Source organism: Mus musculus, chromosome 10, assembly GCF_000001635.26.
Source record: "Mus musculus strain C57BL/6J chromosome 10, GRCm38.p6 C57BL/6J".
Lineage (NCBI taxonomy): Eukaryota > Metazoa > Chordata > Mammalia > Rodentia > Muridae > Mus > Mus musculus.
Window position 1 is genome coordinate 3,446,722 of NC_000076.6, and position 15,592 is coordinate 3,462,313.

The 15,592-nt window shown below is 42.6% G+C and overlaps 1 protein-coding gene across 4 annotated transcripts in view; it reads left to right on the plus strand.

The window, feature by feature from the left end:
* Ppp1r14c (protein phosphatase 1, regulatory inhibitor subunit 14C) overlaps nt 1-15,592 on the plus strand; it is a 99,005-nt gene that overhangs the window by 80,748 nt on the left and 2,665 nt on the right. The gene's annotated exons all lie outside the window — the stretch shown is intronic.

The following is a 15,592-nucleotide window of genomic DNA, read 5'->3' on the forward strand; positions in this document are numbered from 1 at the left end:
TGTGTGTGTGTGTGTGTGTGTGTGTGTGTGTGTGTGTGGTGTGTGTGTGTGTGTGTGTGTGTGTGTGGTGTGTGTGTGTGTGTGTGTGTGTGTGTGTGTGTGTGTGTGTGTGTAAGCTGTTGAGAAATGCTGCTGACGGAATTATTTGCATATTCACTTCAAGCTCTTCACGAAAAAGAGCAAACACACTCACTTATAACCTCTCGAGAGAGGAAGTTACTTGATCCAAGTGGCTTGGAGTGACTGATTTGTTAGCCACAGTCCTTCAGGCTGTGGAAGGAGAAAAAAATAGGCAAGAGTCTGTATCCCGAGCTTTTGTCCCCGCCGGCAAGAACACACTCAGGACAACCGGAATCTTCTGCGGCAAAGCTTTTATTGCTTACTTATCAGGAGGGAAGACCCCGAAACAGGAAAATGGCGCTGCTTATATAGCCCGCAGCGTGACATTTCAGCACCTGATGTGGCGTGACAGCTCCTGATTCGTTGCTCACCCATCACCCCATTACTACTCCGCGAGATGGGCAGTGACTAGGCGTCAGCGTCATCTTATAATGGCAATTGCTCACGGCACACACGCGATTGCTCGTGGCACGGCTCTCCACAAGTCTGAGGAACTGTAGCCCTCCATTCAGATGTAGTGGGAGAAGCTAGTGTGGGTCCTCTCATGGCAGCCCCTGTGTCTACTGGGAGGGACATCTACTTATCCATGGTCACTGGTGGCTTGCTAGGGAAACATTTGTACAGGTGTTTCTCCCTGAGTCTCTCATGGGTGACATCATATTTACAGCTGGCTTCATTGCAAACTTTCCATGCAGGACTATAGGGGAAATGGGTTACATCTTCTTCATGTAATGTGCTCTGTATGGGAATTTCTATAGACTACGACATGGTCCATTTTATTCTATTTTGTTAGAATGCTCAGAAAAACAAGTATAGTCCAAATGTCTTGAAGATGGGATATCTAAGAGTTTGGGCTGGACTCTGACATAGGCCTTTTTGATGTGTTGACATCGCTCAGAAGAGCCAGAGCACACAGGAGAAGAGAGGGCTTGTCCCTCTATGACAGCCCATTCTCTTGCTAACTCACTAACTCACTAATTCACTAATTCACAGTGACTAATTCACTTTCGAGATAACTAATTCATTGTTGAAATAATGAATCCACTCTTGGGATTGTGGCATTAATTCGTCCTAGAACCTCACAGCACACTCACCTCTTTGGACAGTATCTCTTCATTCTGTCACAACAGTGAGTAAAATTCAAGATGAGTTTCATAGGACAGGATCAAAACATAGCAGACGGGACTTTAGCAGCAGTCTTAAACTTTAGTACTGAAGTCTTGATTGTGATGGTGGCATTACACAGATGGTGGCTTTGATCCAACCTCAGGGTGGGGTGATGCATTTCACTCACATTTTTAGAGGTCTCTCTCCATGCTGAAGCACTGAGCCTTGTGTTCTTGGTGAGCCATCAGAGCAGTAAAAGTGTGTTGCAGAACTTCTTCATATCATGGCTACTGGGAAGGGAAGCCCAGGAAGAGGACATCCTGTGAGCTAATTCCTCCAGCTCAGCTCCACCTCCTAAGCTCTCTAGCACTCCCTGAAACAGTCTCACTGACCGGGACCACGCTGTCCATATAGAAGCCTTTGAGGGAACACTTCACAGTCAGGCAATGACAGTGATAACAGTTGTAACAAGGGTGAGCATTTGTATAGATTTCCTATGATTTGGCTTTTCTGAAGCTTGTATCAGGTATGAACTTGTTTAATCCTTTCAACCAACTCATTAGCTTCTCTCCCACTCACAGGGAGGAATGCTGAGTAAGCTGTTGTTGTGTGACTTTTCCTGGGGAGACAAACAAACGTTTGACTACCCCTGGTGGTGGGGCACAGGAAACAGCAAAGCAAAGAGCCCCCCACATCCAGTACAGGGAACCTATGATTTTATTGGGGTTGCTTATAAAGCTTAAAGGAAGTTGTGTCATTGAGATTTACAGTGACAGCTCAGGAGCACCCAGCATAGCTTACAAGCAACTGGCTGGTAGGCAAGTCTCTTCCCTCTGTCTATTGTCACTACTCACGTAGGTAATGTTGGAGCAGTATTTTGTGAATGTCGGCACTTCACCTAGAGCCTGGTACTTTACATGAGATTCTTTGCTCCCTTCAAGAGGGAATATTTCAGACTGGAATTCATGGGTACACAAGGGCACACAACAGTGAACCTGCCCATCCTGGAGTGCAGTCACCTCTTCCGGCTGTGTAACTGCACTGTTTCTTGCTCGGTGTGTATAGAGCAACTCTTCTCTGCTAGAATAACCGCCATGGCTTTTCTAGGCATTTGCCTCAATGGCTCCTGTGTTAAAGCCTGGGGTCTTTCTTTTCTGTTTTCTGTTTCTTGTGTCTCAACTCACTTTCCAGTCTTCAGGAAACCCTGGTTTCCTGGGGTAAGTGTGTCTCCTGCATTAAAAGCAGCAAGAAGGTGTCTCCTTCGACTGGAGTTTGCCCCACCCTCTCCTGTTGCTTCATTGCCAAACTGAACAGCTGGAGGGTGATTCTGAGGTGATACCAGGCATCTCCTGGGTGGTATTTTGGAACTGTTTGGGCAAAATCTGACGAAGCAGCCAAAAATAAAATATACAATTTATCTTGAAATATGGCTCAGGTAAATTTTAAAAATTATGTCAGTTAGTCAGAGTAGTCATTTAATAGTTAAGAAACTAGACTGGTCAGATCTTAAAAACCATGGGGAGGTGGACAGCTAATACAAGTTTCTTTGCGGGGAGGGTGGGGGGGGAGGGTTGAGACAGGGTTTCTCTGTGTAGCCCTGGCTGTTCTGGAACTCACTTTGTAGACCAGGCTGGTCTCAAACTCAGAAATCCGCCTGCCTCTGCCTCCCAAGTGCTGGGATTAAAGGTATGTGCCACCACTGCCTGGCTAATACAAGTTTCTTAAAGAAGGGGGAATTGGATAGGGAACCTTATTTCAGAGCAACCTCTCCCTCTCCCCCTCCCCCTCTCCCTCTCTCCCCCTCCCTCTCTCTCTCTCACACATACTCACTCTCTCACTCTCTCTCTCTTCCTCTCTCACTCTCTCTCCTTCACTTCCTCCCTCCATCCCTCCCTTTTTTAATTTTTTTAATATTGTAAGACAAGGTCTCACAATGTAGTTCTGGCTGGCTTAAAACTCATTAGGTAGCTCAGGCCAGTGTTGAACTCATACAGATCCAACTCCTTCTCCCACCCAGGTGCTGGGGTCAAAGGGTGCACTACCATGCCCCAGAGTGGTCAGTCTTGATTCTGCAGCCCTTAAATTCAACAAGTGTGTCCTCTTTAAGAAACTTTGGAACTATGACCCCTTTTGCCCAGTCACCAGAGAGAGAGAGAGAGAGAGAGAGAGAGAGAGAGAGAGAGAGAAAGAACGAGAATAGAACTATGTGCTAGCTGGCATGAGCCGTTCCTCTCTGCAGTGGGCATGCAGACATTCTTAGCACTGAGCCTCATGCCTCCTTAATGAACCTATGCATGTATCTTCATCCCCAGCCTAAGACCCCCCCCCTGGAAAACAGGATTTCCAGCTGCTTCTACCACATAGCTCAGTACTTAGGACTAAATCTGCCATGGAGTTAACTTAGGGTGAAGTGCAGGGTCAGCCCATATTTATCCAATTCAGATGGTATCGAGAGTCCTGCATTCAAACATTTGCCTTATGACTCCAGTCTGGTAACTTATAGTGAGGTAGAATATCAACCATTTAGTTTTCTTCTCTCTTGTATCCAGGACCAGATCCTAGTACGGAATGCACACCCACCAGGGAGCACTCTCTGTCATCACTCCTCCATGTCATCAGGGAACTAAAGTCCCCAAAAGAATGCATCTCCCCTTTTGAGTATCACAAAAGTCACATCCTTTGCGGGTAGGGAATTGCCTTGAATGGCTTTTTGCTTTCCTATGGGGATCCTGAAGCGTGCAGTGGGAGGCAGCTCGAATGCAACCTTTCTCTCAGTGTGTTCAGTGCATGGGGCTTAGCAGAGAGGAAGCCATATAAAGACATTGGTGATTTCCTGAGATGGAAAACAGCCTGTGTTTTTAAATAAAATGTGCGCAGACAGAATGCTTGCCCATATAGAAATACTATGAGCCATAAAGCAAATCTCACATGGCCAGGGATTCAAGTCACACAAATATGTTCTTTGACAACAGTGGGGTTGGTTAGATGATAGTAACAGAAAAGTAACCAGAAAGGCCTTCAATATCAGGGGGAGTCAAGTGATGCATTTCTAATTACCTCACACCACACAGAAGGTGTTCTGAACTAGAAACCACCATCTCAGGCTGCTGTTCAAGCAGTGCTTACAGCGGAATAAACTGTGCCAACTGTCTTTGTTAGAACATGTCTTAAGTCGTTCTGAGATGGTGGCTCCGTTGCCAGAGGGATTGCCTAGCATAAATGAAGTCCTGGGATCGATTCCCCAGTGCCATATAAACTGGTGTTGTTTGCCTGTCACCTCGGCATTAGGGAGGTGGAGGAAGGTAGGAGGCTCAGGAGTTCAAGGTCATTCTTAATTACTCAGTGAATTTAATGCACGTTTGGGTATGACTCTGTCTTTAAAAAAAATCTAACTAATTAATTAGTAATTAATAGATAATGCAGCTGTTACCCTATTACACTCTTGCCTTTCTCTTGCCTCTTGCCCCCTTACTCCCAATTCCCTTTCCCCCTCTCTCCATGTGGCCATGGCCGGCCCCCATTTCTGTACTCTCTCCTTCTCTCTGCCTTTCTCTGCCTCTGCTACCCTCTTAACTCCCCTTCCCATGCCCTGAATAAACTCTATTCTATACTTTAAAAAAATAGATAATGCATTTTTCTCTGAGCTTTCCTCATCTGGTCCTCAGATGGATGGATAGAGCTTTGTAAGAGCTGACTGCTTTAGTAGAGGAGACAATCCAAGAACCAGGTAGAAGGACAAATGTTTCTATGTTTTTCTACAAGTGTGGATAATGAGTTAAGAGATAGGCAGAGCTATGTCTGACAGGAAGGGACAGCTGAACCCAGACCCCTGTGGTCACAGATGCCGCACACTGGCAAGTATTTAGACACAGCAATCATTCTTCAAGATCCAACATCACTTCCTTCAGGAAAGTGGAGATCCCATGTTCCACTCGCTATCACCCATCGTATAAAAATAAAGCACTGTACTCTTGGTCCTCCCTGATTTCTGCCATCAATCTTCCAAGCTGTAAACAGATGGTGATGCATCCATTTGGGAATTAAATTAAATGTGATGAGCATTAATGGGAAGTCTCTCTGTTTCACGCCTGGCTGTGAAATATGAATCAAGTTGCCCAGGGGGTCCTGTATAAGACTGCATTGTGAAACTGTGTGTGACCACAAATGCTAACCGACGCTTGGGAACGAGGCTTCAGCTCCCATCTAGGGATATACTAAGTAGTGGATGGTATTTGGAAGCCCCTTGGGGTCAGAACAAGGGAGTGAAGGGGTTATAGGAAATGAAACATGAGTGTGTGGCATGGGCTATTAGAAAGTGATGTGGAGGTGAGGCAGCAAGGACTTTCTGGAATACTAGGAGCTATGGCAAGTAGATAATGGGGCTGTCTGTGGCCAAAGATACTGGCCTGCCTAGATCAGGGTCCAAGGATACAAGGCTAGAGAACAGAGCAGAGCCACTCCACACACTCTTGTGTTTTAAAAGGGAGGACAGAAGGATGGAGATATGGCTTGATGAGTGAAGTGCTTGCTAAAGAAACATGAAGACCTTGACTGTTAATTCTTAGCACCCATGGAAAAAAAACTGGGCACAGGAGTTTATCCCTATAGTCCCAGTGATGGAAGACAGAGGCAGGAGGAGGTCACCAAGCAACCAGGCTAGCTGAGCATGCAAACTTTAGAATCAGGTGGAGATCTTGAGTCAAAAAATAAGGTGGAAAGCAATGAAGGTAGACACCTGTTGATTGTTGTCACACACACTCACACACACTCTCATATACATACACTCACACACATATACACACTCTCTCACATACATACACAATGCTCTCACACACTCACACACATATACACTCACACACACTCTCACATGTACACATACACACTCGTACACATACACACTCACACACTCTTATATACACACTCTCACACACACACTCACATACATGGACATACACACATATACTCACACTCACATACACTCACATACACACACAATACGCTCACATACTCACACACACATACACACTCTCATACACATTCATACCCACACACACATATACTCTCACACACACTCACACACATACATATACACTCATACACACACACACACACACACACATTCTCTCTCACACACATACACACACACACACACACACACATCATAAAAGAACTTAGGGTAAAGGTGGAAAGTTCACCTTGAAGATCTAAAAGTGGACTATTGGATGGAGGAATTGCACCTCTCATGCTTAGCACTGGGGATGGGTGTGAACTCATTTGAGAGGCAGTATTGCATAGTGTAGGACCCGAGAGTTGAAACAAATCTTGATTTCAACAGAAGCTCTTGGCACATTCCTCAAATCAAGTGCCTTCTCTGGTTTGGTACAGTAGAGATCCTTGTCCACAGACTTGAGAAAGCTAAATATTTGTGAAGGGCTTAGGATGGAGCCTGGTAGATAAGAAAGAACAAACACTAAGTACTAGCTACAATAAGGAGCTGGGTGGCACTGAGAGATTCTTATTTTGGAATTTACAGTGTGTGGTAAGCCTAATGGAACTAAAATTGATTCTAATTCTATTAATGACAGAAAATGAATCGTGTCTAGCTGGGATAAAAAAAAATAATATGTACTAGCACTGATTCCCAAAGTACAATGGCACTCGTTTTAGCCTGTGCTTATGAAAGCATCTATTGAAATCTCAACTACTGAGATTTAGAATCAGTCAATATGACAGAGATGAGCCTGGAGCCTAGACCTAGTGACTCTCTGACATTGCAGTATATCCCCTGCTGTCAGCTCACCTACTCATCCAGACTACGTGCATCTGAGTTCTCTACGCTTTGAAGTTCCTACTTTGTTGGAGAATAGCCATGATCACATCCCTGACTATTATGGGGGAAAGTCTTTTTTTGCATAGATTATCTTAGTTACTGTCTATGGCTGTGAAGAGAGAATATGACCAAAGCAACTTATAAAAGAAAGGATTTAATTGTGTTTATGCCACTGAATGTGGTGGAAGGCAGACATGGCTCTGGAGAAACAGCTGAGACTTACATCTTACTGGAAAGTTGCAGGCAGAGAAAGGGTGGGCCTGGGCCTGGAATGGGTTTTAGAAACCTTAAGGCCACCCTCCAGTGACACATATCTTCTAACAGGGCAAACGTCCTAGTCTTTCCCAAAACAGTCGTGCCATTTAGGGACAGAGTATTCAAATAGACGGGCCTATGGGCCCCAAAAACAGTTCCACCATTTAGAGACAGAGCATACATGAGTCTCTGGGAACTATTCTCATTCAAACCACATTCTAAGAAAAAATGGGAACAAATGGCCATCTTTTCCCCACATGCCAGGACTCTCACAAAGACTTGACTATAAATTCCAAATTATTGTCCCAGTTTGGAGTAAATGGTTTGGCTTCTTTGTTCCACTCTGCTTTATGCTTGGATCCAATGGTTGTGTTTTTTCCTAACGAATTCAATCTTCCTCCAGAAAGACAGTTAAAAGAATATGTGACCAGGCCAGCTAAATGGCTTGGTAGCTAGAGGTGCTTGCAAGCAAGCCTGACAATCTGAGTTCAGTCTTCAGGATCCACGTGGAGAAGGGAGAAGATCAATTCTCACAGATAGTCTTCCAACTTCCTCTTTACCGTATGTCATGTTTCTGCTCTACCCCACAGTGAAGGTAAAATGTAATTCTAGTGGTTTTAAACAGAATGTGTGATGAGTTTATTACCGACTCTAATACAGTGAGTAAGATTTGTACAGAGTCCTTAATTTGCCCTGGCTTTTGTAAGAAAGCATACAGCTTTGAATAATAACTGAGCTATTTCCTCAAACATAAAATAGAAGTAAATAGTTACCATAAAAATAAAAAAAGAAAATCTATTATGATGCTACACAATATCAGCAAACATGTGTAAATAACAATATGCTGTTCATAGTAACATTGGCAGTATTAAATACCTGCAGACACAATCCAAGCTGTGCAATCTCTATGCTGGAATAGGTAAAATGTTGCTGAGTTTAATAAAAACTCAAGAGAAGCAGGGGCACACACAGTTCCTGGGTGAGAAGACTTATTGCTAAAGTGTCAGTTTTCCTATAACAAAATAATGCAATCACAACCACAAATCTGAACAAGCTTTTTGAGTATAGACACATGATCTTATTCTAAAATTCTTAAGGTAGGTTAAGGGACTTATAATGACCGCAAGCATTTAGAGAAAAGTTGCTAAAATTAACAGAATGACATTACCTAATATCATCAGGACTTGCAGACTGTATTTGCAGAGACAGTGTGGTATTGTTATAAAGATGAGACATATAAATAGAGTTGACTATGTCTTTTGTTTACCCAACCTGTTTTGGTTTTTGTTGTTGTTGTTTGTTTGTTTGTTTGTTTAGCATAGGACTTTATTTTATTTATTAGCATAGGACTTTTGGAAGTATGCTCTAGGCTCCTTCACTGGTTTCTGTCTGCTTCCAGCTCCTACCTCTTGTGGCCCCATCTCTGCCATCTGTCCTCCCTTGTCACGTAGCCTCCAGCCTTGTTCTTCTGTCTACTTTCCTGTGCTTACAGTCATCTCCAAGATTTCCCCATCCAACCCTGCAGCTTAATGCACCATTGTCTGCACCAACTCATAGACTCTTCTGGTATAATAGTATAATATTATATTATTATTTTGGTACAATAATGTAAATATTATTGACTGCATTGTGCTGTCTGGTATCCATATGACTGTGTGTTCCTTAAAGTGTGGCCAGTGTGACCATCAACAAGTATTTTACATTTTACTTAGTTTAAGAAATTTCAGTAGCCACATGCACTCGGGGCACTATACTGAATGAACAGTGTGGGTCTGAGATGCTTTATTCACAAACCCTAGGTATGAACCTATTAGCTAGTTTTGACCTCTATTTGTGTGGTGTAGTGTCTTAGTCAGGGTTTTACTGCTGAGAACAGACACCATGACCAAGGCAAGTCTTATAAAAACAACATTTAATTGGGGCTGGCTCACAGGTTCAGAGGTTCAGTCCATTATCATCAAGGTGGGAGCTTGGCAGTATCCAGGCAGGCATGGCACAGGCAGAGCTGAGAGTTCTACGTCTTCATCCAAAGGCTGCTAGTGGAAGACTGACTTCCAGGCAACTGGGATGAGAGTCTTAAGCCCACACCCACAGTAACACACCTACTCCAACCAGGTCACAACTATTTCAACAAGGCCACACCCCCAAATGGTGCCACACCCCCAAATGGTGCCACCCCCTGGTCGAAGAATATACAAACCACCACATTCCACTCCCTGGCCCCCATAGACTTGTTCAAAAACATGAGTCTATAGGGGCCATATTTAAACATAGCATAATGCAAATGCATTTAGTGCAACTGTTAAAGTCCTCATAGTCTATAGCAGTCTCAACAATGTTAAAGTTCAAAGTTCAAGGGCTCTTCAGAGATTCATTCAACTTAATTAACTGTGATCCCCAAAGCAAGGCAGGAAACCAGCTGGGCAAACTCCAAACTCTGCATCTCCATGGCTGATGTCAAAGCAGTCTTCAGATCTCCACTCCTTTTTTCATCTTTGTTGACTGCAACAAACTGCTTTCTCCTGGGCTAGTTTCACTCCCCGTTAGCAGCTTCCCTCAGCATGTATCCCATGGCTCTGGCATCTTTAACATCTTTGAGTCTCCAAGGCAATTTCAATGTTATAGCTTCTTGTTTCAGTGTTTGGGATTCCACTTGATCTTTTGGACTCCTCCTAAGGGCTGGCATCACTTCTCCAGCTCTGCCCTCAGTAGCACTCTAAGCTCAGGTTGATCCACTCCACTATGGCTGCTGTTCTTGGTGATCATCCCATGGTACTGACATCTCCAATACCCTGGGGTTGTTACACTCCAACTAGGCTTCACCAATAGCCTCTCATAGACTCTCTTCATGGTGCCAAGCACCAAATCCTTTGCCCGACCCCTTCAGTCCTGGGCCATCAACTACAGATGAGGCTACACCTTCTCCAATGGCCTTCCATGACCTCTCACAGTGCCAAGTCTCAGCTGTTCTTCATGACAGCTTCATGCCTTCAAAACCAGTACCACCTGGGTGACTCTTACACATTACCAAGTCCAGCTGCAGCACGAGGTACAACCTTGGCTATCTTGGAACACAGCCTCTGTGCTCTCAGAAAACACTTCTCAGAAGATGTCACCTCAATGATACTGGTCTCTTCTTAATCATTGCTAATGTCTTAGCTCTAGCTAACCAGCATCAATTGTCCCAGTAGTTCCTTCTATTCTTAACTCTAGAGCCAGAGCCACATGGCTGAAGCTGCCGAGTTCTGCTGCTTACAGGAACTAGAACATGATCCCCTTGTACTATTACATTATCACTGGCTTTCTGTTCTCCAAATCCTTCACTGCTTAAGCTTAGCTATCCTGGATCTTGCTCTGTAGATTGACCTTGAATGCAGAGATCAGCATGCCTGTCTCATGGGATTACCACCATGCCTGGCTCTAAATTCAGCTGGGTAGGATCTTGCCCCACGGTCTCACTCCCTTAATCTGTTATATCCTAGAACACAGGATTTTGCTCTATTTCACTTCTTGGTATACCTTTAATACTCGAACTATATATTTTATATTTTGCCTTTCTAAGCTTGCTATGCTTGTTCAAACTTCTCCTTGTGAGACCTAATCAGAAAACAAAGTCTCTGCTGGGCTTTTTTGAAACTTCCTTTGTCAATGCAATTAATGCAATTAATCCAAGTCTCTTCACCTTAGCCTCAGGCAGACTTTTCAGACAAAGGCAAAAAGTAGCCACATTCTTCACCAAAATACCACAAAAAACAGTCTTTATGCCACATACTGAAAGTCTTCTCCTTTGAAATCTCTTGGGCTAGGTCAAAACAGTTCAAATTACTCCCAGCAACAAAGTCTTCCATATTCCTACTAGTATGACCCATTAAGCCCCATTTAAAGCATTCCACTGAGTTCCAAATCCAAAGTCCAAAAATCCACATTCTTTCAAATAAAAGCATGGTCAGGCTTATCATAGCAATACGCCAGTCCCTGGTACCAACTTCTGTCTTAGTCAGGGTTTTACTGCTGTGAACAGACACCATGACCAAGGCAAGTCTTATAAAAACAACATTTAATTGGGGCTGGCTTACAGGTTCAGAGGTTCAGTCCATTATCATCAAGGTGGGAGCATGGCAGTATCCAGGCAGATATGGTGCAGGCAGAGCTGAGAGTTCTACATTGTCATCCAAAGGCTGCTAGTGGACGACTGACTTCCAGGCAACTGGGGTGAGTCTTAAGGCCAAACCCACAGTGACACACCACTTCAACCAGGTCACATCTATACCAACAAGGTCACACCTCCAAATGGTTTCACTCCCTGGTCCAAGAATATACAAACCATCACAGGTAGCATGGGTTGTATTCCACCAGTGAAACGTTGTTTTAGTCATCTGTCTCTGTGGCTCCATAATGGCCATTTGCTTTGTGTTGAAGTTGAAAGTCACTGATGGGAAGGCTGCTGAGGGCCATTGTCACATCTGCATGCATAAGCTGAAGTTCCACATCACATTCATCTTGTCATCTCATTCCAAACCTACTTCTTCCCCTCCAGTTTGTCCCTATTCTCAGCCAATAGCATCCCCTTGTTGGCTAGTTGCTGAGGAATGGCGACTTTCTCTCTTGTTTCCCCTCCTTACTGCTTCCTACTCAAATGCTCAGTTGAGCAGCAGGGTCTGTTGGCTCTGCCTTGGAAATGGATGCAAATGTAATCACACTGTTCTATGATTCAGGGCCTCCCGTGGCTTTCCAAGGCAAAGACAAATCTCTGCTATGTGGCCCACTAGGTCCTGTCTGGCCCTATGACCTCCAGTAGTTTCCTACCTCCTCACTCTGGCCTTCTAGGCCAGGGACATCCATCCCCTGCCTTGTTTGTCTGAAGGTCTTTGTACTTGCACTGTCAGCAAGCCCTACCAAGCCTCCTCAAAGCTGGCCAATTAATTCATATCTCAGAACAGAGGTTGCTTTCTCAAAGGACAGCCCTCCTCTGACTAAATCTATGTCCTTAGCCCAAGGCTGAGTTTTGGAAATAAATGGGATACATTGTCACTGGCCCAAAGTGCCCTGGGAAACAAACTTGCAGCCACCAAAGTATTCTTGACTAGAAATCCTTGAGTCTTCCTGGAGAATCATTGGGAAATAAACTGAATCCTTCTGGGCAAGTGTCATGGCCACATTTCTGTATGGGGACTACATACTGATCTTGATGCTTTTCACAAACCCAAATATGCAAATTTAACTAATAATATAAACAAGCGTTTATGTATATTGTGTTAGTCAGAATTCTCTAAATGAACAGACTAATAGGACCTATATTAAAAAAAAAAAAGAGGCATTGTTAGACTGGTCTACAGGATACAGTCAGTTATTGCAAAGGTGGCTGTCACAATGGGATGGCCAGGGGATTCAGTAGCTGTTCAGTCAACAATGCTGATATCTCAACAGTCCTAACCTGGTGTTGGAGTCCCAGAGAGTTCCTAGATAGCTAATGTTTTCCAGTCCATGCTGGAATCATGAAGATGCTGGATTTAATAATGGCCACAGCAACAGGGGAGATGAACTTGCCAAAGAGAGTGAAGGAAAGCAGGCAAAAGCAAAGGTCTCCTTCTGTGGTCTTTCATGTGGACTGCACTAGAAAGCGTAGCTCAGATATAATATACTCTGATTAAGGAAATCCCTTGAATGTGTGCCTAGCAATTTGGGTTTTAGTTGATTCCAGATGTAGTCAAATTGATGGACCACCAAGATTAGTGATCACATGCACAGACAGTATATTAGACTATAGACATAAGGTTATGTTTCTATAAAATTAAATAGAGGGTTTGGCATGGTGGCTCAGAGGATAAAGGCACTTGCTTCCAAGCCTGACTATCTGAGTTTGTTCCCTGGAACCACTCAGTGGAGGGAAAGAACCAACCCCACAAGGTTGTCCTTTGATCTATATATGTTTGCTTTGGTATAACGCACACATACACAAACACACACATATTTAATCCATTTTGCTATTCCTTGTGTGGTTTTTATCTTTGTGAAAGTCTTATTACCACAATACAAAATTATCAAACATTTTCATGAAATAAATAACAAGGTTTCTGATTCTGACCTTGGATTTTATCAAAAGAGGAAATTTGAAATGTAATACTTGACTCCTGCTGGTCATTTGCATGACATTTGCATACACAACAATTATTTGCATAACAATTTCCAAAATAGTGAAACAAAAACTGAATGTGTCAAATCCTATAGGCTGCTTAAGTCACATAGTAAAGTGGACATTGAGAAACTTAGGTTTTCGAAATTAACATTCATATAAATGGGAAAAAAATGTTATTTTATCCATGAAAATTCTTTAAGTTAGTTAAGATAGGTGTACTAAAAATTAAATTAGGGCTTCTATCATACTCTTCTACTGTCTATGTCAAGGATGGTAGGGAATAAGATGTGTGACTTATCTGACCAAGTTGTGAACCAGCCTCCAAAAGGCATTATGTAGATTGAGGAGAATTATTGAAACATACAGGTTTCAGTTGTACTGTTGTTCATAACTTGGAAAACCCAAAGCATCTAAGAGTCTAGTGCTGGGGAATTCAGTAGTGATAATGCTGGTAGAAAAAGTACTATGTAGCCATCCACGTACATAGAAAGATTTTCATGTAGTAGGGGAAAGCTTGACATACAATGTCAAGCAGATAAGAAGGCTCAGACAGTGTGATCAAAGTAGCTAAGAAAAATGTTCATACCAGCAAATCTGTTCAGTGTGGCTAATTCTAAGGAGTTTGTATTTTCCAAATATTTAAGCAAAATTTGCACATATTACTTTTATGCTAGCAAAGACTGTTAAAATTAAATTGTGGTAGTGGTGAGCAACATAAAGCTTATAATGGTTTAGGGCTAGAGAAGGGTGCATGGCTCACAGAGCCTGGGTAGCTTATGACTGCAGGGGGTAGTTGGCAGAAGGAGAGAACCAGAGAGCCAGTTTTTGGAAGGTCGCCACATAATTAAACCATGATACTTCCATAAGACCAGTTTATCCATGTCTGTTCTCCATTGGCCCTGGTATGACCCTTCATTCTGTCTTTCCTCACTGGCCAGAAAGTCCAGTTGGCTACCAGCTTTGTCTTTACAAATATAAAACAGGAAAAGATAGTAATTACTTAATAAGTATGACTTTGATTGCAGCTGAACATTTAAAACTACAAGGCAAAAATGGCAGCTCCTTAGTGGTACAAGATAGAAATTGTAGATTAGCTCTCAGTCTCTGGTCTCTGGTCCATCAGCAAACCGCTAAGATTGGCCACACAGCTTAGTTTCTGGAGTGCTTGCCTACCATGAATGATGTGCCGGTTTTCATCCCAACTCTAAGTGCATCAAGCATGGATGATTAAATGAATAAATATCAGGAAACTAGTAAGTCTCCCAAACATTTCTCTGTAAATAAATTTAGATTTGAATAGAAGAGAGAAGAATGTCCATAGCAGGAATTTACTCTGTGAGTTTTAATGCAGGTGTGTGCAGGTACTAACTGCTAACATCCAATGTGTTTTGGTTTTGTTTGTTTGTATGATTTATAAAGGAAAATAAAATCCCAAAGATTATAGGCATGCTCTAGAACAAGGCTGCTGAAACTTCCTCTCTGAGCAGAACCTTTCCATACAAGAATATCTCTTTAATTAGCATAGTATTTGTATTTATTCTTTGATAATCTCATACATGCACACAATGTATTTGCCTTAGAAAATTTTACACAACTATAATATATAGATATATAAAGCAAGAGTACAAACAAAAAACTCAATGACAATAAAGGCATTTATAAATTACAAATAAATATTCTAAACCAATTCTTTGTTACACATGTAGTTTTACCACTTTTTAAAGCAGGAACAAAAGTTTATGCTAACAATGTACATTTATTTTTACATGAAGAGGTAAATCTGGTTACATGTTTGCGACTTCAGGATGAGAGTATTGCAATATTTTTCCCCAGAATCAGTTGATGTGACTCAGTGGTTGTCAATCTTTCTATGCTGTGACGCTTTGATACAGCTCATGTTGTGGTGACCTTTAGCCACAAAATTATCTTTGTTGCTGCTTCATAACTATAATTTTCCTACTATTATAAATTGTAATATAAATATCTGTGTTTTCTTATGGCCTTTGGACTCCTGAGGGAGTCACAACCCAGAGGTGGAGTACCATCGAATTGATCAGTATGCAAATACAGACACTTCATAGAAATACTTAGTACAAAATGGAAGACATATGTTTAGAGTCATTTCAAAAATTTGTAGAAGTTCT